This window comes from Giraffa tippelskirchi, chromosome 7, assembly GCF_054371585.1.
Source record: "Giraffa tippelskirchi isolate mGirTip1 chromosome 7, T2T-mGirTip1v1.2.pri, whole genome shotgun sequence".
NCBI lineage: Eukaryota > Metazoa > Chordata > Mammalia > Artiodactyla > Giraffidae > Giraffa > Giraffa tippelskirchi.
Genome location: NC_137281.1, coordinates 95,444,051 through 95,472,044, shown reverse-complemented (window position 1 = coordinate 95,472,044; position 27,994 = coordinate 95,444,051). Strand labels below are relative to the sequence as shown.

The 27,994-nt window shown below is 40.0% G+C and overlaps 1 protein-coding gene across 5 annotated transcripts in view; it reads right to left on the bottom strand.

Moving 5' to 3' along the window:
• The window catches only part of CDIN1 (CDAN1 interacting nuclease 1), a 233,470-nt gene that overhangs the window by 1,960 nt on the left and 203,516 nt on the right, over positions 1-27,994 (bottom strand). The window lies entirely within an intron of this gene.

Below are 27,994 nucleotides of genomic sequence, written 5' to 3'. Positions count from 1 at the left end.
GCGATTAACGCTTTCACATTCTGAGGCACCTTTTTAAAGGTTAAACTTACCTATTTTCAATTAAGTGAAAAAAAAAATGTTTGAAAAGTAATTTTAAAAAACAAAATGGCATATGACAACTGGAATCCTACAAAGAAATCTGTTGACCCTCCTCTCTCTGCATTACAATTTCTCTTAAGCGTGAACATGGCATGAAATTTGGCTGTAGGTTCTTATCACGAAAACAAGGAATAATGCCACGTAGAGTTGAGAAAAAGTCTTGACAGATGCAGGCTTAAAACCTCAGTATTTCTAAATAATGCCTCCGAATTATCTCCAATTTAGTTAGTAGTACACTCAGGAAGTAGTCAGCAGGAAGTTGAGACCTCTAGGTTGGGTTCATAAAGATGTAATCATTATCAATCACCATGCACACAGAGATGTTCTGCACATCAGCTTCACGTTTTTCCTACCAAGTGTACTTAATTAAAGGGCAGCTCTACTTTTGGTGTCGTGTTGCAGGAATTTTACAGTGAAATCATAAATTATGAATGTTGGGTTAGTAAAAGGATGTCTAAAAACAGAACTGCTTTCTGTATTCTGACATTACAGCGGGCTGAGGCGAGCTAGGCCAAAAGGCTTTTTCCTTCCATGATTTATTATATGCTGAAGTGTACTTGCCAAAACAAACAGTACAGGATGGGCTGCGAAATACTGTATGCACAGGAACAAGTTCAGCTGGATATCATGGGATGGTTTATTTGGGGATTCATATTAGGAAGGTAGCCAAGCTGGATGCAAGATTAACTGAAACCTTTGCATCCTCTTAGTGCCGGGATAGAATCCTGAGATGGCGACTCTCAACAACTGAACATGTTGGGGGGGGGGGGGGACAGAGGAGCCATCTAGGATGTAATGCCTTGGAGTACCAGGCCCTGCAACATTTACCCTCAGGGCTGACTGCATGTGCTTTTGTTTCTCAGTATCTCTGAAGAGTCTCCTTTGTGGTCAGAAGAATCAGGCACCTAAGGTGCGAGGTATGCGCACCTCCCCGCCCCCCCGCCACTCCCCCTCTCACCCCCCCAACCCTCCCACCCCGTGCTTACATGCCCATCAGGTGAAGCTCACACCTAAACAAGGTACTGCTTCCATTTTAACCGAGGGTTTCTTACTAACTCTCAATCACAAACAACTGTCTGCAATGGATACCGCTTGGTATCTTGATTTCACAAAGACCTCTGTGACTAGTATCAGACGATCTTGGGTTTGTCAAAACAAGTCTGGCAAGAGCAGGAAGATCTGTGATTCTGAGGATCATGCCTGAGACGCCTCAAACCTTCCTATCAGTAAAGCAGCCCTGAGTCACAATCTTGAGAAACCTAATGTTAACCTCAACACGTTTCCCCTGTTTTATTATGCAGCCATTTTGGAAGCTGTGATGTTCTTTAGAAAGGTGCTCATATTTTTACAAAGGGAGGAAAAAAAAAAGCAATCTAACCAGTCATGGAAAAGAACAAAAGAATATATAGAGGTCATAAACAACAAGCCCAGTGTTTTAAAGATTTAATAAAACAAAAACACATATCACCAGCACTGAGAGAGTGAGAGCACCCTGCTCTTTACCTGAATCATAAGCCAAAGGACACGAGGCGTGACGGCTCTTTACGAAAACGGCAATTTCTAGGCATTAAAGTCAGGCTGGGGAACACCTCGATGACCAAGAAAGTGGACTTGTGTTTCACTTGTGAGGCAACAGATGAAATCAGCAACCAGAAAATGTTTTGCAAGATTGTGAATCTGGATTGCTTCCATGTCGCAGTTATTGTAAACACTGCTGCAATGAACATTGGGATACACGTGTCTCCTTCAATTCTGGTTTCCTCAGGGTATATGCCCAGCAGTGGGATTCCTGGGTCATAGGGCAGTTCTATTCCCAGTTTTTTACGGAATCTCCATATTGTTCACCATAGTGGCTGTACCAGTTTGCATTCCTACCAACAGTGTAAGAGGGTTCCCTTTTCTCCACCCCCTCTCCAGCATTTATTGTCTGTAGACTTTTTGATGATGGCCATTCTGAGTGGTGTGAGATGACACCTCACTGTGGTTTTGACTTGCATTTCTCTGATAATGAGTGATGTTGAGCATCTTTTCATCAGCAGATGAATGGATAAGGAAGTTGTGGTACATATACACAATGGAATATTACTCAGCTATAACAAGGAATGCGTTTGAGTCAGTTCTAATGAGGTGGATGAACCTGGAGCCTATTATACAGAGTGAAATAAGTCAGAAAGAGAAAGACAAATACTGTATATTAATGCATATATATGGAATTTAGAAATATGGTACCAACGATCCTACATGCAGGGCAGCAAAGGAGACACAGAGGTAAAGAACAGACTTTTGGATGCAGTGGGAGAAGGCGAGGGTGGGATGATTTGAAAGAATAGCACCGAAACATGTCCATTACCATATGTAAAACAGAGGACCAGTGCAAGTTTGATGCATTGAAGCAGGGCACCCAAAGCCAGTGCTCTGGGACAACCCAGAGGGATGGGGTGGGGAGAGAGGTGGGAGGCGTGGTTCAGGATGGGGGTGACACATGTATGTATACCTGTGGCTGATTCATGCTGATAAACAGAAAAACCAATCACAATATTGTCAAGCAATTATCCTCCAATTAAAATAAATACATTAAACAAAAATAAATGGAAGATTGTGGATCTGAACATTTCATGTAGTGGTTTGCTAGGAGGACCCTCTAAAGGTAGCAACACAGATATTTGAGCTATTTTTAGTATATATGGGAAATGACTCATAATAAGGCTCTACCACCTAAATCTTTGTTCCCTAGCTTCTGGGTGACATTATACTAACTTGGGTAATACCAGCTCTCTTGTGTGACTCAAAAGCTCTGACAGTATATCTTAATTAATTAAAAACAAGGAAATATAATAACTTCCCTTTGTAAATAGAGATTGGCAGATGAAGGCTTTCAAATTATGTAGTCTTTGAATGACAAAAATAATGGGGACTACAGATGGTGACAAGTTTGGAAATTTAATGAGATAACAAGATCTGGCCTTGTTCCCAACACCTTGAGTGCATTTCTGATGTTTCTCCAATAGCTCAGGATCCAGAGATTATCAGATGCTGGCAAGACAACCTTTCAGCAACTTATTCATTTATGAAGAGGCTGACCACATTAAGCAACCTAGTATGATCAATTCCTTGATTACTGGAACTTACAGAAGGGAGCATGTAGGCCGACAATTTGAAAAACCAAGCAACCCATCTCTAGTGTTTCCATCTGAGAAGGTGTAAAACAAGGAGAGAACCAAGACCCAGGAAATTTTTATGCCGGGCAAGTACATGCTTAGGCACCTAGAGATTTCACCTTTTTTGATGTCTACTGGACAAGAATGATATCACTGGGAAGGCAAACACAACCTTTGTGACCAATAAAAATCAAAGAGACTATTAACAGAATTTAAAAGAAAATAGAGTCCCTGGATATGAGCAAATGTGTAAAGCAGAGGGTTGGTCTACTAGGACTGCAGCCCTCCCTACCAGGCTGGAGATACTGGGTAATGGGATGTGTATGGATCTCTGAATTGACTGTGTAAACACATTTCAAGGTTGACTATAATTTGGAAGTTGCTATTTTCATGGTCAAGTAATAAGATCAAAGCCTCCAAATGATTTTAAAAACTACTGTGGAGCACAGCCTGGAATGTGAGTGACTCTTGAACAGTTAATTTTGCCTGCAAATAAAATACTACCAAATTAGCAAAAATAACAAATATCTCTTCAAAAAAATGGGAGGTCAAAGTCAAAAGCCATGACAGACCTCGAGGGTATTAAAAATAAAGCTCCTTATAACTAATGACAACCTTATAAATGTGTTTCTCTGGTTTCCTTCCATTTTAGAGTATTTAGAGAAATTAAATAGGAGACTGGAATGAAAACTGGGTACCCTTTTGCAGGTTTGTGCATATGCGTCTCCCAGAGGTTATATGCTTCACCATTTGTCTCTCTGCTGTATTGTGACCCTTTTGAGGGCAAAGACCATGTTTCACTTACATTTGTATCCTCTAGACCTAGCACAGTACCTGGTACATGACAGATACCCTTGGACAAGATGGAGAACGCAGTGTTAGTAATAACAGGATCACACAGCTTTGCACTGGTTACTGGATCAGTGGCCACCTACACACAGGCAAGTTGGAAGGGCTCAGCCATTGCCATGGTTTGGTAATTTTATTAGTGACCAGGAAGAGCACCCCAATGGCATACTTACAGATCATAGTGTTAGTCATAATAATAGTTACAACAATGTTAATTATTAATAATTTCATAGCACTGACTATGTGACAGACACTGTTCTAGGCACTTTACAAGTGTGGATCCATTTAATTCTCAGGTCAGCTCCATGAGGGAGGAAGTTATTGTCCCCACTTTACAAGAAAGGAAACTGAGGCACATAGAAATTTAAGTATCTTGCCAGAGGTCATGTAGCTAAAAAGTAGAGGAATCTGCTTTGGACGCCAGGACTGGCTGAAGGGTCTGTGACTGTCTTGCTATGATGTAGTGATCAGTCTACTAAATATGGTAACACAGTATTAGACTTCAACCAGAAAAAGAGCAGAGATGCTCTATGTACGTCAGACCACACCTAGATTGCTGTGGAGGGTTTTGATGTCATATTTTAAGGAGAATATCTCTAGTCTGGAACTGATCTGGAGGAGAACTCTAGGATGAGTGAGGAAGCATTAGAATAACAAAGTATATACAACTTTGAAATGGACACTTAAGGTGGTAATATGCTCATTCACCACCTTTGGATTTTTACAGTGCTCCTGGGAGAAGGAATTGGATTCCTGCTGTAGCTCTTGAGCACAGAATGTAGGGCAATGCTTGAAAGTAACTAAGAATCAGATTTTGATTCAACATGAAAAACAATCACTGAGTGAGTTTGGAAGTGGACCTTTCCTCAGTCAAACTTCCAGATGAGACCACAGACCCTGGGCCAATGCCTCGAGTGCAGCCCGTGAGAGAGAGCAAAGAGGATGACTCAGGAAAGCTACAGCCATATCCCTGACCCACAGAAAAAGTCAGATAACATATGTGTGTTATTTTAAGTCATTTCATTTGGGGCAGTTTTTTATATAGCAATAGATAACTAATAGATCTACCTGCACCATAGACTTGAGTACTCATATACCATTTTACCATTTTTCAACATATGCAGTATGGAGCGTCCTGTTGTCTATAGGTTGGCTTTTGTCAGTTAAACTTGAACCTAGACTATACAGCAGAAGGAGTTACTGAATGAGATTATCATGAAGTAGCGACTCTTTATAAAGGGAAATCTCAGATACAAAGCAACTCTGTCCTATTACACTAATAGAGCTTTTTGGTTCCTGACTGACTATACCCCAATGCCCCTCCCTGCTGTGTATCTAGGATGTTGAGGTTTCCCAAAGAAGTAGAGAAATCATATATGAAATGAAGAATTCTGCATGTTTCCCCCAGTTCTGTGGTTTTGGTGTTAAACTTGGCTATTGGGCTCCTGAAGCTGCAAAGAGAGGGTGGAGACAGGATGCGGGATATTGGTTATAGGCACAGCTCTTTGCCAGTTGAGGTGACTGTTGACAACTAAGGAACAGACATTTTAAAAAACCCAGTTGGGATAATCCAAGCTTGTTGGGTGTTGGGGCAAATAGATTTTGTCAATCTCAACAGGTGCTGAGGACAATCTAGAAAAAACAAATGCTGGTTACATTTTGTTCAGTTAAAAAAGGCAGCTCAATCTGTAAGATATTTTTTAAAAAATTGTCAACAAAAATGTTTTAAAAATGGTATTTCGGAGAGTAAATTCTTAGTTTTTCAGAAAAATTTAGCTATCCTCAGATAATCTCTGAGGTTGTCAGGTTGTGAATGTTGGACAGAATACGGCACAAATTATATATCAAGTCTTCCACAACTCTCTGAGCAACTCAGAGGCACAGACAGAAAACGTGGGCTCCCAAATTCAGGAAGGAGTTGCTTATTTCTTTTAAACTATATTAAAAAAAATACCCTCTCTTCCTTGTCATGCCTCTGTGCTATCCTATAAAACAGGAATTATGTGGATGGTAGTTTTACTTATGGAGAAAAGAGAAGACTACTAACTTTCTTCTATTATTAAGACTTCTGTGAAAGAGGAGAGGGAAAAGTTGGCTTAAAACTCAATATTTAGAAAATTAAGATCATGGCATCTGGTCCCATCACTTCATGGGAAATAGATGGGGAAACAATGGAAACAGTGAGAGACTTTATTTTCTTGGGCTCCAAAATCACTGCAGATGGTGAATGCAGCCATGAAATTAAAAGACACTTGCTCCTTTGAAGAAAAGCTATGACCAACCCAGACAGCATATTAAAAAACAGAGACATTACTTTGCCAACAAATGTCTGTCTAGTCAAAGCTATGGTTTTTCCAGTAGTCATGTATGGATGTGAGGGCTGGACTATAAAGAAAGCTGAGTGCTAAAGAATTGATGCTTTTGAATTATGGTGTTGGAGAAGACTCTTGAGAGTCCCTTGGACCACAAGGAGATCCAACCAGTCCATCGTAAAGGAAATCAGTCCTGAATATTCATTGGAAGGACTGATGCTGAAACTGAAACTCCAATACTTTGGCCACCTGATGCGAAGAACTGACTCACTGGAAAAGACCCTGATGCTGGGAAAGATTGAAGATGGGAGGAGAAGGGGACAACAGAGGATGAGATGGTTGGATGGCATCACTGACGCATTGGACATGAGTTTGAGTAGGCTCCAGGAGTTGGTAATGGACAGGGAAGCCTGGCATGCTACAGTCAGTCCATGGGGTTGCAAAGAGTCGGACACGACTGAGTGACTGAACTGACGGACTGACTGAGGCACCCTCTTCAGAGAGGCTGAAATGAAATGTAAATGCAGGAATTGAGAGATTTCCAGTTGCATATTAGATATCATTTTGCTAAATTAGCCCCAATAGTTAACTCCCTGGTTGGTTTCCTAAAGCCCATGTAGCTTCTATTTCTCCATAGATTTCAGAGGGCCTGTGACCAGACATTACGTCTATAAAGATACTGTTTAAATACAAATACAATGACTCCAGTACCCAACAGCAAAGAGGTAACTAACATTTACTGCATGCTTATTATGTGGTCGGCAGTGTTTCAAGTGCTTTTACATGTACAGGCTAATTTAATATGCACAAGCCAGCCCCTTATGTGAGAAGGAGTAGGCCATGTGTGCTATGATTATCCCCATTTCACAGATGAAAAAACTGAGGCACAGAAATGGTCAGAAATGTATCTCATATTTATGGAATTAATTTCGCTTATCAATGGTTTCAGCTCAAGAAAAAATAACTATGTATTTAAAAAAAAATCAACACACTTTTATATCTCTTTTGATACTATGAAGGTGAATGGTAGTGGGATTCATATTCTATTGTACAATTTGGCTCTCTATATACAGTAAGAGAAAACTCATGACACTGATCATATACTTCTTTTCTCAAGAGCTGCGTTACTATAATTACATTTAAAAAAGGATTCTAATGCATGAGGGTTCTGCAATATAAATCTGGGTCAAGTCAATAAAATAAACAATTTTCATCTGAAGGATGACAAGAGGACTATGGAATGATTTGATGATGTTAGTCAAGTCCTTGGTCATGAGGGTCTTCATCAAACAATAAAAACAAAACCTAGTTGTATTGATTCAAATCTTTGTTCCCAGCCCAAACTTTTTCAATTCACAAGCAAATAGAAAACTCCTTTCCAAAAGAGGAATAGCAGAAAATCTTTTTTTTTTCCCCTCTTTCTTATTTTGAGTTGCTGTGTGGGGTCTGAAGTATCTTCTGAGGATGTGTGCAGACATGTGGCTGTTGGAAGTCAATTGTTTCACCATCAAAAAGACTTGCATGTGGTTTTTATGAAGAATGCATTCTCAAACACACAGTCCAGGACGAAGGAGAAATATAAAACATCTTGTAATTGTTTTAAAATAAACTCTTACACTGTTTATTTAGTTTTAATCTGTGTGTTGTAGATTGGTTACGCACTTGTTAATCACTGTTGTATGTATCTCCAGACAGAGTTGTAAATAACTTTTCAGTCCAAGTGAAATATGCTTGCACATGTTTATATGCAAAGTATGGGCATATTTATGCCTGTGTATAAATATGAGTACAATAATAATAGATTAGTGATCATGTAATACAGCGACTTAAGGTTCTGGCACTATGGTCAATTTCACATACAAAGCAAATATTCTTTTTTTGGTATTATCTAGAGATGAAGTAAAAATACAAATTGATTGTTTCATTTGCTTTTTTTGGCTTGGCAACTCTGTGTTTGCAAATTGAAATGACTAAAGAAATAGAATCCTAGTTACGAATATTCTCTATGGGTTTATGGATCTTCATGATTAAAAATGCAAGTCTATATCTTTGTAACATTAACTTACTGTCTATAATCTTGAAAATAAAAGAGGAAAATATGTGAGAAATACTGATTCACTTTTGGCTTTTATGCCACATAGAAAATAAACAGATAATATATTATTTTGAAGAAAATTTAAAATGTATATAAATACCTGAAATTCTCCTTGGTGTTTATATAACTCAGCATTTTCATGTCTACATTAAATTGCCTGGAAAAGTGCTTAACTTCCACTTCACTTTGTCCTGTGTTGGGTATTCTTAGATGCTATACTAACAGTCTTTCCTGCCTATAGTAAATCTCTCCTCAAAAGAGAAAAACTGAGGTAGGTGGGAGAGAAAACAAAGACAGAAGCTTTTTCATATTTAACCCATTGTTTTTAATATCTGTTTCCTTGGAGAAACACCACCTCCTGGCAGTGGGGCAGGCTCTCTGCATTTGCCTATTAAGAATTTACTTGTAAGCCTGCACATCCATTCTGCATGGAGTCACAAAAGAAATGATCTTCCTCTCTCTAAGGTACTGAATAACTCAAATTTTAATAATGTAGAACTGTTCATATTTAAGTGTAAAAATAAGTTATCAATTGAGTAATACAATAATAGTGATTGAATAAATAAAATGCCAAAAGATTCACAGTGCAAGAATAATTAGAACAATCACATGGTGTTCTAGAAGTCTTCATACACAAGGTAAGTTCTCAGCTATGCTGCATTTATTCATATAATGGCCTTTTAATTTTCTCCATTAAACCCATTTTTTTTGAGAGAAGAATGAAGATTGGGACTAGAGAGAGGTCCTGAGAGATGGAGAGGGATGGCAGAATCAGAAGCATATTGAGATTATTTTATTGTGAAACTAGAGAATGAGCTTAGGTATGTTTTTTGTTTCAAATGAGGATGTATGAAGTGGACAGTACAATGTTTCTCCTTTTTTCTCCAATGGGATGGAAAGAAAAGAGAAACACCAAATGCAGTGAAAGAAACCAAACAATAAAAAAAAATCACAACGTACCCAAGGTCATATATGCTTTGAAAACACTTAAGGACTAAGAGTGAGGGGACACTTCATGGGACCTAGGGTGCAAATCATATCTATCTCTCTAGAATTTATACCCCAGCCTTCTTCCAAAAGTTGGGGTAGCTTACAAAATTGGTCGTGTGAATTATTACGTTTTCTCAGTTATTTCCCCAGGGAAACATGCCAAAGGCAAACCCATCGTTTCAGCTGATTTAGGGTTTGATGCCAGAGAATTTATAATTGATATGACAACCATAATGGAAAGTGATCATCATGCTGGCAACACATGGGCTGACGGTGCAATAGTCCATTTTGGTATTTGCCAGTGAGTCAACCATAGACTTGCTCTGATAAATGTTGAGGTTATTTCTGAACTTTTTATTACCAACTTCCTGAATACTAGAAATCAGAAATTATAAAACAGAAAATATTTTTATCAGAAAAATATTGCCAACTTCTTGCACATAGTCTTTTATTATTAGGTAGTGGGGGAGGAGGCCTCTGTTTCCTCGGCTCAGTTCATGGAAGATCACAGGGTAACCCAGAGTTCAGTCAGACGTTTATCTCAAGACACAGAGAGATTTATGGGTTCTGGATATATATAAGTCTGCTTAAAATAAAAAAATTATCGGAATTTTCATCCTTGGCAAAGTCAAGTAACTAAAGGATTAAGGCTGATACATGTTTGCCCTATAAATCCATCATTAACCAAATGTGACACAATGCTTCAGGTATGTCAGATCCCAACTTGCTCTAAATGTGTAGTTAAAATTTTCTTTTACTCATAATAAATACTTCATGATAAGGAAAATCTCTCCGGCTAAACCATCACACTCCTCAAAAGCAAACCTCTCAATTTTACAGATTCATAAAGGCAAATGCTGGAAAGAGGAGAAAAAAAATGAGAAGGTAGAACCATTCAGGTTATTAGGAAAAATGGCCTGGTAAAGAAAAACAAACAAACAAAAAATAGTTCTCAGAAAAAAAAAAATATAAATAATCCAGCCTGGCAGTTATTAAACAAACACTTCTAGAATACAAAGTTCCATGAGAACAGTTTGTATTTCAGAGGCATGCAAGAGTCAACCAATGAATATTGGCTGAGTGGATACACGAATACATGAACGAATAACACTGCAGAGCCCCTGCCTCAGGAGAAGCTGTGGATGCTACCATAGCAGAGACATCACTTGGCCGACAAAGGTCCGTATAGTCAAAGCTATGGTTTTTCCAGTAGTTAGGTATGGATGTGAGAGTTGGACCATAAAGAAGGCTGAGCACTGAAGAATTGATGCTTTCAAACTGAAATGCTGGATAAGACTCTTGAGAGTCCCTTGGACAGCAAGGAGATTAAACCACTCAATCCTAAGGGAAATTAACCCTGAATATTATTGGAAGGATTGATGCTGAAGCTGAAGCTTCAATACTTTGGCTACCTGATGCGAAGAGCTGACTCACTGGAAAAGACCCTGATTGTGGGAAAGATTGAGGGCAGGAGAAGAGGGGGACGACAGAGAATGAGATGGTTGGATGTCATCATCGAATGAATGGACATGAATTTGAGAAAACTCAGGGAGATAGCGAACAACAGGGAAGCCTGGCATGCTGCAGTCCATGGGGTTGCAAAGAGTTGGACATGACTGAACAACAACATTTGGGGGAAAAAAATCTTTTGCTGATACTTTCCACCATGTAGGGAAGAAAAATCATTTCTAAACATGAGAAAATGAGCCTTAAAAACATGCCTGAGTTGCACCTTCTGAAAAGCTAGCTCCCAGAGGGGCTATTAGGAATCCCTTTCTTCCAGGTTGCTATGGAGGAGATGATGCTGTGGCTTAAAATCTGATAGAAAACAGAAGTACCATTCCCTGGAAGGGCCACTCCTGGTGGTTGAGGTGGTGACTGTAAGGTGGGTGGGAACTGACTGTTAAGAAAAACTAAGCATTTGGGAACCAATCGCTGCACACAGGTGGCTCCTTGAAATACAATCAATTCAGGTAGGCTTTTGTTTACAGTAGCTTTTATCTAGAAGATAAGGTTGTAAAAACATCAATCAAAATGAAGTACTACTGTTCCTAGCCATATCTCAGCTGGTTCACCTGTTTTATTTCTTCCTCCCTTTCCAAATACCTTAAGGTGTTTAAGATGAGTGAAGAGATATCAAACTACGAAAGTGAACTGTATTTGTGTAGGACATGTGGATTTGCACTCGGCGAACCACAAGTGCCATCGCTATGGTGCCTGTAGCATTCTCAGGTTCAGGCGGAGTCCGTATTCCTATTGCTTTACTTTCCAATAATATGTAAACCTTAAAAAAATGATCTTTACACATTTTCAAGTGCTCCTTTAAGAAAAACAAGGATCTGGTTGGTAGCTTCTATACACTGGGTTAAGGCATTTAGTTTATTTTTACCCTTCCCCCCAAAAAGGTATAATAAAATAGCAAATTAGAAATAGAAAATTGAGCTTAGGAAACAAACAATGCATTTTATGGTTAAACTGAACTTCGAAGGTCAACTGTATAGTTAACAAAATTTTAAATTTAAGCCCATAAAGATCCTACTTGATTTTATTTTTAACTGCATTACTAATTTAATGCCAGATCTATACAATGAAGCACCGAGGCAGGGACGTTGCCAAGTGATAAGGGAAACTGTGTTGAGGGTGTGAAAAGGCACACTGGCCCAACTCCAGAAGACAGTTACCAACAGGGCGGTGAGGTGCGCAGGAGACACAGACACCTGACTGCCCAGAGCAGACAGACGCATGGGAGGTGAGTTGAACTGATGTCACCTGGAAATAAACCTTAAATCTAGACACAGCCAGCAGGCTCCCCCTGGGCTGGATGCAGGTCTGTATGGTGGAAAATATCTTATCTGTCCTTCTGAAGGTTTTGAGTCATTCTTCAGGGCTGGGCTTTGTGAATCATTCTTCTGATTGATCCCCTTTTAAATACATCTAGAGGAAGGCATTCTAGTAAACATGAGGCCCAGTGGTTAACCCATTTCAGATTCAAGTCACCTAGATTCAAAGAATACTTGATACCATCCTTGTCTTCCAGGGGCTTTTAGGGGTAAGGTGGACAAGTAGGTTAAAAGGCAGTGGTGTTGGAGAAGACTCTTTAGAGTCACTTGGACTGCAAGGAGATCAAACCAGTCAATCCTATAGGAGATCAGTCCTGAATATTCATTGGAAGGACTGATGTTGAAGCTCCAATACTTTGGCCACCTGATGCGAAGAGCCAACTCATTAGAAAAGACCCTGATGCTGGGAAAGATTGAAGGCAGGAAGAGAAGAGGATGACAGAGGATGAGATGGTTGGATGGCATCACTGACTCGATGGACATGAGTTTGGGCAGACTCCGGGAGACGGTGGAGGTTAGGGAAGCCTGGCGTGCTGCAGTTCATGGGGTTGTAACGAGTCAGACATGACCGAGCAACTGAACAACAACAACAGCAGCAACAGAGGAGGCAGATCTGGAGGACAGACTGTGGGAGAACTGTGCAGAAGGCCCTGCGGCGGCCCCGAGAAGGGGAGGGAAGGCTCTGAGCAGAAGAAAGGTGACCTTGGAGTTTTGAGGTCATGTTTGCTCAGTGGTAAGACACGGAGGGTGCTTCTGGTGGAGGGAGAAGCACAGACAGGGTGATGAGCAAAAGCCTGGGGGCTTCAGGGGCAGCTCAGAAAGGTTCAGAATCAACAAAGATCATGGGCACGGCAGAAGACACAGTTGGAAAAGTGGGGTGGGAGTGAGGCTGCTAAGGGCCAAAGGGGTGGTACACAAGTGGAGGGCCCGTTCCTCCGGATCCCATGGAGCAGGCACAGCAGCCCTTTGCCCCAGGCTAATCCTCCTTTATGAAACCCAAATACCCGGGGCCATGTTTCTGTATGGAATTTGTGAGCTAAATATTTACTTTGTGTGGGGCCAAAGTATCTACTCCAGCTCACTTATTTGGGGGTAAACACATTAGAGAAAAGTATACATTAAAACAAATCTCTCTCCCTCCCCCCATTTCCACTGCATACAGGAAAAAGACTGCCATTCAAAAAAAAAAAAAAAAACCCAGCAAAAACAAGAAACTGAAAGCTATATTGAGGGCTCAGCTTTCCACTGTCGCTGGGACAAAGTACATGTATATAAACAGTCACAGCCCAGCTCCACGGGGGTCCCTCCAGCTTATATTCTTTGAGAGGTCTGCGGGCAGGAGGTGACTGGCCAACAGTTTCCTTAGTGACTTACACAGCAACCTTATTGAACTTAACAGGAGTCATTAGCTCCATTTTATGAAGATAAGGACTTCCAGGAGTGAGTTCTCCTCTGGTTGTTTTTTGATTAAAAGCAAGACAAGGGAGAGAGAGCTCCGGCAAACCTGCAGTTTTACTTGACAAACTCTGCGGCTCTGAGTCGGCCCCAGGAAGGCCACTAGGGCTGGTGCTGTGGTTTGACTCCATTCTAGTTGAAAGCAATCTGTCAGTGTGGAGAGGAGTTACAGGGGTTATTTTAAACATTTAGTTCAGCTTTTGACTGTCTTCTTTTAGAGGCATTCCTGGCTGCAAACTACCTCATCCTGGGTGACATAAGACAAGCTATTGAATGAGGTTAGACTGAGGTCCCCACAGTCAGAGAGCTGGTCCATCCATGTTGCCATTAGCTGATTAATAGATGTTTATTTTTAGGGCTTGAACTAACAGGCCATGCTAAGGCCAATGCAAGATGATATTTGAAGTAATCTGTGAGTGCCTCGTGCTTGCCAAAGACCTTACTTTTTTTGTGTGGTTGTTGATGTAGCTGAAGTCCTTGTCAGACCAGTAACATTTAATGTCAAAGACAGAGAAAACTCTACCCCCACTCCATTATAAAGAAGGCCAAGAATAGATCCATTATCACAATTAAAAAAAAATATTTGTTGAAGGAAAAGGGAAGACAAATATGACCTACCAGTTATGGCAGCTGGTTAAGTCCAAATTCTCATCTGATAATAAATAATGAAAATGCTTAACATTAGGTCTGATGCCTTGCACAAACAATACCTAGGCTTACCATTTATTTTTTAATATTATGACTGCAGACATATGTCATTATAAAACATATAAAATGTTTCATTGTAAAACTTACTTGTATTTATGGAATTTATTTTGACTTATGAAATTTATGATTTTAAAGGATTCAGAAGCAAAATGGCAAAATGAACTGGTTTCTCATTGCCAAACTCAAAGTTTGAGAGATGTTACAATTACATATTTATTTTTGTTTAATGTTTACCTCCCTTATAGACATATATTCCATAAAAGCAGTGTCCTGTCTACTTTACCATTACTTGGCAGCTGGTGGTACAAGGCACATGTGTGTGTGTGTGCTCTGTCATGTATGACCCTTTGCGGCCCCAGGGACTGTAGCCTGCCAGGCTCCTCTGTCCATGGAATTTTCCAGGCAAGAATACTAGAGTGGGTTGCCATTCCCTATTCCAGGGGATCTTCCCGACCGAGGGATTGAACCTGTGTCTCTTGTATCTCTTGCATTGGTAGGCAGATTCTTTACCACTAGCACTACCTGGGAAGCCCATATGGCACATAGCAGATGTTGAATAAATATTGGCTGAATTAATGAAAGGTAGAAAAGTTACACAGAGGGTCTTTGCACAGCTATTTTGCTTAGGTATAGTCTAGAACTTGAATCTAATGGCATACATAGAATGGGCTCAATAGTTTGAAAAACAGTGCTATTGTCAATATTTGCTTTACTGAAGTCATTTGCCTTTGTCCACTTGATAAGCTTTCCTACTTCCCAAAGCAGGACAGCCATTGGTGTTGACTGGCACAGTAAAGGGGAAGTTAAAGCTACTGCTTTTCACACTTCCTATCTTTTCCTTGAGCAAATTTTTGCTGGGATATTTTTACATGAAAATGAAACAGAAACTTCTCTCTTTTAGTTTGGATTTGGTCACCTCAGCCTTTGTGGTACGGAGTAGTACCACACTAGTACTCCTTCCTCACCTTTTGCGAAAAAAAGCGCTAGTTGCTCAGTCGTGTCTGACTCTTTGCGACCCCATGGACTGTAGCCCACCTCTGTCCATGGGATTCTCCAGGCAAGAATCCTCGAGTGGGTAGCCATTCCCTTCTCCAGGGGATCTTCCCAACTCAGGAACTGAACCCAGGTCTCTTGTATTGCAGGCAGATTCTTTACCATCTGAGCCTCTAAGGAAGGCCCTCCTTACCGTTTGGGTGAATACAAATCCACCTCTAGCCATACTTCTGAGTGATAACAGCTCTGGGAAAGAGGTATTTAGAATGTAAGACCGGGAAAGAATGCTGGCAACAGTCCTACTGCCGAAGTCTGTGCTTGAGACTGAAGAGCAAGGGGCAGTTTTATTTGGACTTCACAGAAAGACATGGAAGATCTTAAGAGTCCCAAAGTCCCGTCTGTAAAGCTGTTATGTCCCTAATCAGATCAGCTATGCTCCTAACAGGGACACATAAGGCAATTTACCATCACGATTTCCACAGGGAAGCAACCCCTGTGTTTTCTGTCTATTTTCATGATCTATCCAACACACATCAATCACTCAGAGATCCTGACACACTGATAACACCCTTCAGGTTTATTTACAGACCAAGCACTGGCCTTACAGAAACAGATTACAGTCACCATTTGAAATAATTCTTTGATATCACCCAAGATTATACACTGGTTCTGGACTGGATCTGTCTCTTGTAGGACTAATAGTCCCCACGTCATATGCTGAAAACTCTTCACTATAATACCTGCAGGTGGTCAGATACTGCTCTCCAGCTCTCCAGCACAAGATAGGACATGTCAGAAGACGGAAATAACTTTCACAAGAAAGAATGGTATCACATTTAGGGCATAATTTTAAGAGGAAGCCTAATGTTAGACTCCTAGTGTGAAATACAGACTTTGTTTTAATTTAACTGAGACATGATTAACAAAAGAGGTTTGTTCTCTGATTGACTCTCGCTTATTTATTAGAATTAATGCCATTCATTCTGCAAGTATATTATACTGTAATATTTTAACAGCAAATGTTCTCATTTTTCCTCTTCATTTTGCTTAGATTTACCACTTATAAACTTCAAACACATACCACAACAAGCAGAAAAGGTCACAGAAGATTTAGATAACCTCAGATATGCAGATGACACCACTCTTATGACAGAAAGAGGAACTAAAGAGCCTCTTGATGAAGGTGAAAGAGGAGAGAGAAAAAGCTGGCTTAAAACTCAACACTCAAAAACTAAGATCATGGGATCCAGTCCCACTACCTCATAGGAAATAGATGCGGAAACAATGGAAACAGTGAGAGACTTTATTTTCTTGGGTTCCAAAATCACTGCAGATGGTGACTGCAGCCATGAAATTAAAAGACGCTTGTTCCTTGGAAGAAAAGCTATGACAAACCTAGATAATGTATTAAAAAGCAGAGACATTACTTTGCCAACAAAGGTCTATATAGTCAAAGCTATTGTTTTTCCAGTAGTCAGGTATGGATATGAGAGCGGGATCATAAAGAAGACTGAGGGGTGAAGAATTGATGCTTTAACTGAGAAAAGAAGCGAAAGGCAAAGAAGAAAAGGAAAGATAATACCCATTTGAATACAGAGTTCCAAAGAACATCAAGGAGAGATAAGAAAGACTTCCTCAGTGATCAATGCAAAGAAATAGAGGAAAACAATAGAATGGGAAAGACTAGAGATCTCTTCAAGAAAATTAGAGATACCAAAGGAACATTTCATGCAAAGATGGGCACACTAAAGGACAGAAATGGTAGGGACCTAACAGAAGCAGAAGATATTAAGAAGAAGTGGCAAGAATACACAGAAGAATCTACAAGCAATAAATGCTGGAGAGGGTGTGGAGAAAAGGGAACCCTCTTACACTGTTGGTGGGAATGCAAACTAGTACAGCCACTATGGAGAACAGTGTGGAGATTCCTTAAAAAACTGGGAATAGAACTGCCATATGATCCAGCAATCCCACTGCTGGGCATACACACCGAAGAAACCAGAATTGAAAGAGACGCGTGTACCCCAATGTTCATTGCAGCACTGTTTACAATAGCCAGGACATGGAAGCAACCTAGATGTCCATCAGCAGACGAATGGATAAGGAAGCTGTGGTACATATACACAATGGAATATTACTCAGCCATTAAAAAAAATACACTTGAATCGGTTCTACTGAGATGGATGAAACTGGAGCCCATTATACAGAGTGAAGTAAGCCAGAAAGAAAAACAACAATACAGTATACTAATGAATATATATGGAATTTGAAAGATGGTAACGATAACCCTATATGCGAGACAGAATAAGAGACACAGATGCATAGAACAATTTTATGGACTCTGAGGGAGAAGGTGAGGGTGGGACGTTCTGGGAGAATAGCATTGAAACATGTATATTATCATATGTGAAACAGAACACCATTCCATGTTCGATGCATGAGACAAAGGCTCAGGGCCGGGGCAATGGGATGACCCAGAGGGATGGGATGGGGAGGGAGGTGGGTGAGGGGGTCCAGGAAGGGGAACACATGTAAACTCATGGCTGATTCATGTCAATGTATGGCAAAAACTATTACAATATTGTAAAGTAATTAGCCCCCAACTAAAATAAATAAATTTATTAAAAAAAAAAAAAGAATACACAGAACTATACAAAAAAGATCTTCATGGCCCAGATAACCACGATGGTGCAATCACTCACCTAGAGCCAGACATCGTGGAATCTGAAGTCAAGTGGGCCTTAGGAAGCATCACTATGAACAAAGCTAGAGGAGGTGATGGAATTCCAGTTGAGCTATTTCAAATCCTAAAAGATGATGTTGTGAAAGTGCTGCACTCAATATGCCAGCAAATTTGGAAAACTCAGCAGTGGCCACAGGACTGGAAAAGGTCACTTTTCATTCCAATCCCAAAGAAAGGCAATGCCAAAGAATGCTCAAACTACCACACAATCGCACTCATTTTACAAGCTAGCAAAGTAATGCTCAAAATTCTCCAAGCCAGGCTTCAACAGTGTGTGAACTGTGAAATTCCAGACGTTCAAGCTGGATTTAGAAAAGGCAAAGGAACCAGAGATCAAATTGCCAACATCTGTTGGATCATCAAAAAAGCAAGAGAGTTCCAGGAAAACATCTATTTCTGCTTTATTGACTATGCCAAAGCCTTTGACTGTGTGGATCACAACAAACTGTGGAAAATTCTTAGAGATGGGAATACCAGACCACCTGACCTGCCTCCTGAGAAATCTATATGCAGGTCAAGAAGCAACAGAACTGGACATGGATCAACAGACTGGTTCCAAATTGAGAAAGGAGTACATCAAGGCTGTATATTGTCACCCTGCTTGTTTAATTTATATTCAGAGTACATCATGAGAAATGCTGGGCTGGAGGAAGCACAAGCTGGAATCAAGATTGCCAGGAGAAATATCAATAACCTCAGATATGCAGATGACACCACCCTTATGGCAGAAAGCAAAGAACTAAATAGTCACTTGATGAAAGTGAAAAAGGCGAGTGAAAAAGTTGGCTTAAAATGCAACATTCAGAAAACTAAGATCTTGGCTTCACAGCAAATAGTTGAGGAAACAATAGAAACAGTGACAGATTTTATTTTTGGTGGCTCCAAAATCACTGCAGATGGTGACTGCAGCCATGAAATTAAAAGACGCTTGCTCCTTGGAAGAAAAGTTATGACCAACCTAGACAGCATATTAAAAAGCAGAGACATTACTTTGCCAACAAAGGTCCATCTAGTCAAAGCTATGGTTTTTCCAGTAGTCATGTATGGATGTGAGAGTTGGACTATAAAGAAAGCTGAGTGCCAAAGAATTGAGGCTTTTGAACTGTGGTGTTGGAGAAGACTCTTGAGAGTCCCTTGGACTGCAAGGAGATCCAACCAGTCCATCCTAAAGAAAATCAGTCCTGAATATTCATTGGAACGACTGATGCTGAAGCTGAAACTCGAATACTTTGGCTGCCTGATGTGAAGAACTGACTCATGTGAGAAGACCCCGATGCTGGTGTTAGGTAGTTAGAATAGGAAACAGGAATCCAAAATGGCGGTGGCTAAAAGACAAGGAAGGGAAACGCCCGCGAAAATAGAACAAAGGTCAAAGAAAGGTCCTAGGATTGGAGTGAGGACTTCAGGTAGAACAAACAGCACTCCTGGCTAGCCCAATTTGCATAGGGCAGGCCCAGGGGGAGGGAAAAACACATAAAAAGAGGAGCCAAAGGGCTCACTCTCTCTCTGTGTCTCCCCCCTACCCGCGGTGTGCTGGTGCACTCCCCCACTCTCTTTTCTTTGCGTCTTTGGGTAGGCATGCCCTCACGCTTCGAGGATGGATTCTCCTGCTATCTTCTAAATAAAATAGAGCTGTAACACTGATTTGTCTAAGAGCTATGACATGGTCTGTCTAAGACCCGAGAGCTGTGATGCGCTGAGGGCTTTAATTTCCGTCGCTCCAAATCTTGGTTGTGACGAGACAGAAAGGACGAGCATACACTCGCCTGACACTGGGAAAAATGGAAGGTGAGAGAAGGGGATGACAGGATGAGATGGCTGGATGGCATCACCAACTCGATGGACTTGAGTTTGAGGAAGCTCCAGGAGTTGGTGATGGACAGGGAAGGCTGCCAAGCTGCCGTCCATGGGCTCTCAAAGAGTCGGACATGACTGAGTGACTGAACTGAACTGAACTGAAAGTATTGAACATCAGCTCAAGAAAATGGTTTGCAATTTTGTTTGTCGGTAGGGTCAGTTTCTTTGGGTAACTGTATTAAACTACTCAAAGTTAAATGATAGTAATTGTTTAAGGCCTTGAGGCACTGAGGACAGTCAGTCTAGAGGACACTTCAGTCTTTTTATTTTAGGAAACAGGAAAAGCAGACTGCTTTATTTCACTAATCTACATAAGGCTGAAAGGAGGAGAAATCTAGATTAAAGGAGCAAATAACTAAGCTGTGAAGACATTCCCCCCCCCTTTTTTTCCCCAGGCATGAGGAAATAGCATCAATTTACATTTATATAGTGCTTCATGCTTTCAAGGAAATGCTGATTAGTAGGATGTTGTATTTAGGGAAGCTGAGTGACTCCTCCGAAGCTTATTGGAAGACACTGACCTTAGGACTGAGATCTGCTGACTTCGAATCCGGGGATGACAGAGGGAACTTGGAAAGTTCTGTTGAGCCATTTTACCCTATGTTCCCTCTTACATTTATTACTCTTCCAGTTGGGTTAGAATAAAAGGTGGGTGAATCTTTACAGTTTACATCTTATCTTGTGTAGAGAGATCAAAGGATTCATTATTATTATTCAGAGAGTATTTAAATGTTATGAATTTGATATGATTGCTAAGCAGTATTAAAATACATTTAAGTAATAATTTTGTTTTGAGACTAATTGAGATATTTTACATTTGATGTCATCACTTCTGACAAGCTACTTCTCACGTTGTACACACAGGCAAACCTTTCAATTCTATAAAATGGGATTTTTGTCAGGCATCCTAAAACATGGGAAGGTAACATTAATTTTTATCTGTCAGGATGTGCTAATTAGAGTTTTAAAAATTAAAACAAATCATGCCTGATTTCAAGCTACTCATTTGGTTTTTTAAAAATTATAATTATCTTAAAAAAATTTTTTTTTAATTGAAGGATAATTGCTTCACAGAATTTTGTGGTTTTCTCTCATACATCAACAAGAATTATATTTCTTTTTAAATGTGAATATTTTACCTTTTAGGTAAGTAAAAATATATTGGCCTTATTCCAGTTTTACAATTGTAAGTTGCATAATTCCTATCAAAAAGTATAAATATAATCACCTTCCTATTTAAGAGAAATATCAAATAAATTGTACACATTACCTGATTTTGGTCTTTGGCTATGATTCCTATAGCTATATATTAGGAATAAAATTAAAACACAAGGACTCGTAATATTTTTCATTACAGACTGAAGTCAGTTCTTAAGTGACAAAACTGATTATACTACAATTAATCTGCTTCAGAATTAATAAAATGCACAAATATGTATATGATCACAATATTATTACGATTAAGAACATATTAGCTTATTTAATATTAATTAACCTAATAGGTTTTGGAAAGTTAAATATATTATAATCTTAGGATAGTTCTGGATCTAATGAGAGAGGATATTTAAACAACAAAAGACTGAGTAACTTTAAATGTTATGTACAAGTGATTATAGGGAGGTTAAATGGTAAGGGGCTTAGAAGGTAAAAATATCTAGTATCCTTGCTGATGGAAATGAATATGTGAATTCAGAATATGAAAGTGTAGTTACTAATTACTGTGCTACAATTTCTGAAAAGCGACCACAGTTCAATAGTGTTGGGGGATGGGTAGAGGAGTGACAGTGAGGGAGATTTCACTAAAGAGTTGAAATTTCTACTTGGTTTTGAAGGCTGAGAGAAGAATGTGAGATTGGGAAGGAAGAGTATGGATAGGGCAGGGATAAGAATACAGGCGTTTGTGTCTGGTACAAAGCAGCCTCCCTAGGAGTCAGTTTGAAAATCAGTGCAGTAGGCAATTAAAAGAATGGAACTTAAGGACAAGATCTAACTGGATGATACAAATTTGGAAGACAGACATACAGACAAGATTTGGCTAAGCGAGTAAAGAGAGAGAGGGGGTTTGAAGATGGAAATAGGGGACTGAGAATGTCAGGAGCTGTGGAGGAAGGGGAATGAGCCAAGAAGGTTGTGCCGACTGAGAGGTACTAACAGAGTAGAAGGAGAATCAGGAAAGAGTGGGATCAGAAAGTCAAGGGGTGGGCTTAACAGTGTTAAAGAGAGAAGAGTGGTCAGGGTGTCCACCTGTGCTGCGTCTGGTGAGCAGCTGCTGTGTACCATCTGTTGTTGAAAGACTGCAGAGATGTGGGGAAGTAGAGACCCCAAGTGCAGATGAGAGACAGTGGGAGGAGAATGAGATCAGGTTAGAGGTATGATGGGTGGCAGGTGATGTATGAATGGCTTACACGAAAAAAAAAAGTAAAAGTTGCTCAGTAGTGTCCTGTTCTTTGTGACTGTATGGTAGGTCCATGGAATTCTCCAGGCAAGAATACTAGAATACAAGAATACTAGAATGGGTAGCACTGCAGGGAGATTCTTTATCATCTGAGCCACCAGGGAAGCCCAAGTGGCTTATATACTGGGGTCTAATAGGATCTCCTGGGCTTCTCTGGTGGCTCAGCAATAAAGAATCTACCTGCAATGCAGGAGACACAGGAGACGTGGGTTTGATCCCCTGGGACAGGAAGATCATCTGGAGGAGGGCATGGCTACCTACTCCAGTATTCTTGCCTGGAGAATCCCATGGACAGAGGAGCCTGGCGGGCCACAGTCTACGGGGTCACAAAGGGTCAGACATGACTGAAGTGACTGAGCACCCACATAGGATCTCATATACACAAAACACGGACCTTCTGGGAGCTGTGTCCATAAACCCAATCAGAAAGACACAGACAAAAAGATTCGAATACTGAGAGAATAAAAATGAAGGGCTGTCACAATGAGATGATGGTTCCACCGAGGAGAAGTATATCATATACATGGCGGACAAACATCTACAACTTTGAAATGTGTATACATCTAGTGCAATTTCAGAAATACTACAGTTTATAAAAATAATTAAAAAAAAAAGATAAGTAGTAGTATTGTTATGCAGAGTTAGGAGGAGATAAAGAATGTAACCCAATCTGTACCATTCCTTCACACAGGACTGAGAACTTAGATTTTAACTAAAGGAATAAAAAGTTACTTTAAAAATATGTATTTCTGGCTTTGTTGCCTTGAACTCAAATTAAAAATGAAATGAATTTTATATTAAGGACATACATGCTAATTTAGAAATATTCCTTATTTGTTTCTTTTTAATGTTCTCTTACTTGATGAACGTTGTCAGAATTTAAACTCTGGAATCTATGGGAAGTTAGGATTAATAAACTTTGTGTGTGTGTATGCTTAGTCCTTCAGTTATATCTGACTCTTTGCAACCCCCTGGACTGTAGCCTGACAGGTTCCTCTGTCCATGGGATTCTCCAGGCAAGAATACTGGAATGGGTTGCCATGCCCTCTGCTAGGAGATCTTCCTGACTCAGGGATCGAACCCAGTCTTCTGCATCTCCTGCATTGGCAGGCAGATTCTTTACCACGGCGCCACCTGGGAACCCCGATAAGCTTTATATTAGATCAAAATACGTTATAATCACCATGTCTAGTGTAAACTTGTTGATCTCAATTTAATGAAGTTTTAGGTAGAATTATTAAAATATTAGCCAATACTATAAAAGGTCTTTCAGGTATTTGTGCAACCACTATGAGCAGTATGGATTCAGCTGTTTATTTGGTATAAAAGTGAGTCAAACTAACAAATGGAGGGTTAAATTAAACTTTGGGAAAGCAGTTTCTCGGTTATAATAAATCCTGGGTTCAAGAATTATTACCGATTCTTTTTGCAAAAAGTATTTGAGCTCCTGCGAGGTGCTTGACTTCCAATTAGCTATCTGCACACAGTAATGGCAACCGTTTCATAGAGAAAGTCACAGGAGAGACAGTTATCAAACTACAACGTGCAAAAAGCCCAATCACCAAGTCCAATCACCAGTTCAGGCTATGATCAGTGACTCTTTTTTGAACTAAAGTATATATATACATATATATATATATATTTATGCATATACGTATCAGTATCACTTGCACTCACCTGCCTCACAGGTGTTCTGGGCTAAATTTCCCCTTCTATAATGGCTGCCCAATTGAGTAATTACTCAGTTTCTATAATGGGTTAGTAAGTCATACATTCTCAAAACATTAATGGTCATCCAGCTCTTTTTCAGATGAATAACTGAAGCCTAGTTAGTCCAAGTGTAAGGCCCATCAAACTCTTCTCTTTAGTTAACAGCAGGATCCAGAAGAACATCAGAAAAATTACTGAAATTAGTGGTCATCACTTCCCAGTACCTCTTTTTGGCAAAATTGCTACAGTTATAATTTTGCTATGTTGGGAGCCCAAGTATATGAGAATAGCCTGAGCTGTTCTGTGATCGACTTAATGGGTATTTTCCTTTGGCTGGATCAATGACCTGGAACTTGCTCCATGTAATGTTAATCCAGTCTCAGAAATATACAAAGGAAAGAATCACAGAGGCCCCTTTTGGTGAATATGTGCAAGCAAACTAGACTTTACAGGATGGTACTCTGACATCTGGACTCAATCCCATAGATCATTCAGAAAGATAACCCAATCTCCTTCCAGTCCAAATAAAACAGCACTTAGCAGTACTTCTCGGAGAAGGCAATGGCAACCCACTCCAGTACTCTTGCCTGGAAAATCCTATGGACAGAGGAGCCTGGTAGGCTGCAGTCCATGGCGGGGTTGCTAAGGGTCGGACACGACTGAGCGACTTCACTTTCACTTTTCACTTTCATGCATTGGAGAAGGAAATGGCAGCCCACTCCGGTGTTCTTGCCTAGAAAATCCCAGGGATGGGGGAGCCTGGTGGGCTGCCATCTATGGGGTCGCACAGAGTCAGACACGACTGAAGTGACTTAGCAGCAGCAGCAGTACTTGTTGGTTTCACTTGGGTGGGAAGTCACCCACTTGCAGTACCAAGAAAGAAGCATGGAACTATCTTGAAAATGGTGTCTACAGGAACTCCAGCCTATTTCTACAAGAGTCGCCATGGTGCAACAATTATGTTTATGGGACTGCAGGGAAAAATAGCAGAGGAGAGGAGAGATACTCAGTATGTGAAGAAACTGAGAAACAAAGGAGGGATTTACTTACCAAACAGAACCAAAGGGAAAGAGCTGAGACTGGATAACTCAAGATTTAAGCATTGTTTAAGATGAGATCCAGCTAAATTCCAACAATAACAAACTTCATGAGAGACTGGGATTTTAGCCACAGAATGAGAGATTCTTTTTCACTGCTGAAAAGTAAATATAATAAGAGCAACAGAAAACTTTAGTGCAGACATAGTCTTAAGCATATAAGGGCACCAAGACCAGTGTTAGTTGAACCTTGCAGTGATTGTTGCATCTTAGGAACACAGCAAGAAATTTACATGTGCACCTCTTCACAGCTGCTTTAAGTAAGTACCGCTTGCTAGACTCTGATTTTTCCCCCCTGAAATAACTGACTTAACTGCCTAGATGTCCAAGTTCACTACCACCACACACAGAGCTACCACGATCATCCTCCACTGGGCCGCCTCAGCCACCACTTCCACCCTCCTCTCCATGCTACACTGAGCTCTCCGCTAAGCACCAGGCACTCTGCCAGGCACTTTGCATACTTGATCTCAAATCTTTGAGAGTTATTTTTAATTCACATTTTCCGGCAAATTCCAACTTATATTTCCCAAGTGCTCACTATATGTCCTTGTGAATCAGGGCTCAAAGGCTCCAGCTCCATTTGGCTCCCAAGTTTATGCCTTGTTTAAACAAGTCGCTCTGGTTTCATCATACAACAATTTTAAAATAATGAACGCTTTGAGGTTTACTAAGTGAAAAAGGTTGCCACCAGCTAATTGGGAGAAAGATACCAATAAGGCATTTCCATTTTGACAAAAACGCCTAAATATTGGACCCCTGGCATATATGAATTTAATCTGAGACTTTAAGGGGAGAATTAGATAATGTACAAATTATACAGTGGAACTTGCAAAAAAAAAAAAAACAACTTTTGAACAGCATTAAAAAAAAAAGGTTTCCCCAGTCCCAACATATGTTTTTACACAAATCTGCATGCTCCAATTAATCTGCTGAACTGCTGGTGTGCGGCTGGACCGCCTTAATCATCTTTGTAAGTACAATGTGCAATTTGTGGTCTGATTTCTAGCAAGAAAAGTGCACCTAATTTTGGCTCGCCCCATACTTAAACCTATTTTAGAAAATTAGAATTTAACCATAGCTTTACACAGTCTTAAAAAGAAAAACTGTATGCAGCTGCTGACAGGTCATTGATGTTGTAATACTCTGAGTACCCGAGGAGAGATTTTATAGTATTATCCCAATGAATGGCATAAAAGAGACTTGGATTTTAAAAATTCATCTCTACTTGTCAAACATTATTAGGAAAGGAAGAAAAAAATGAAGATTTCTTGGGATGATCTGACATTGCGGCATGTTTTTCTGGTCCACCACGTCTGGCTGGCAGAACTCTTTTCTAGTGAAATAAACATCTGTTTAGTACAATGCTATGTTTGGAACAAGGCAAGTTTTATTTTGTTTTTTAAGCCCTTGGCTCAAGAGAATAGTCTTATGGGAAATGGCTATTGTGTTTACTGTTGTTTGATGATGAAATGTCATCTGACTAAAATACTTATGAAATAAATTATTCCATTCAATAAAGCCATCAATAGTTTGGCTGGTTTAAAAATGCAATTTGCATTATAATGCATTGAGAAATCCCTGATGAAAAACTCTTGCATACGTTCGTTCATATCAACACACATACAATCGTGCTTGCTCATACTCTCTCTTTTTCTCTCTCTCCTGGTTTGAAAGAGTTGTTTACAGCTTAAAATATCACAAAAATTTAAAATCTGAAAATGCCACTACCATTTCACAGCTTAGTACAGAATCATCTTAAAACAAGAACCAATATGTTGAATGATTAGTTTACTTTGAGAGTGATGATTGACTAGAAGTGAATAAGTGGTATTAAGATGTAGTTTATATTCATTTTCTTGTAAAAGGTAAATGGTTGTTAACGGCTACATCATCATATTTTTGCTGACCTAACAGAATAACCCCACCCACCCACTTTTGGGAGTCCAGCTTCTCCTTGTATAGTTTGTTTTTGCCATACCACTAACTTTTTACTATGGTGTGTAAATCTTATATGTATTCGGCTTATAAATTATGGGGAATGAGAATTACTTTTATTTTGGGAATTTTTCAATGTCCCTTAAGATCATTGGAGACAACCTTGAAAATCCAGGGTTGGTGATTATTGGCCTTATGAAAGAAAACCAGCTCCTATTTCTTAATTAGTCTGGTTTTGATCTATGACTACTTCTGGAAGAGGAACTGCTGTTGAAGGAAAAACTATGTATCCTGGCCAGCACTCTGCTAACACAAACTGAAAATATTTTCCTCGAAGGAGAAAACTTTTGAGGAAATAAGCCATTTCTCCAAGATGCTGTCTGGAACATGAATGACATTGAGTAAGCTTTCTCCCTCACTGAGTAAAATATTCTGGGAGTAAGGGCTATGTTGGTTCCCCACAATGCCTGAGATCTCTGTGACAACAGGGATTGGATCTCAGGTGTCCCCACATTCCAAGGGCCAGCATACGGCCTGGCGCACAGTCTGATGCCCAACAAGTGTTCGTGGGTTAAAGATGCAAAGGAGTAACTGACCTCAGTAAAACCACTGAGCTGATAACCCAGACTACAGGTCTGTCCAACAGGCCATTCCCAATCTCGTTGTGGCATTATGACTCTTGGCCTCCAGGCTAC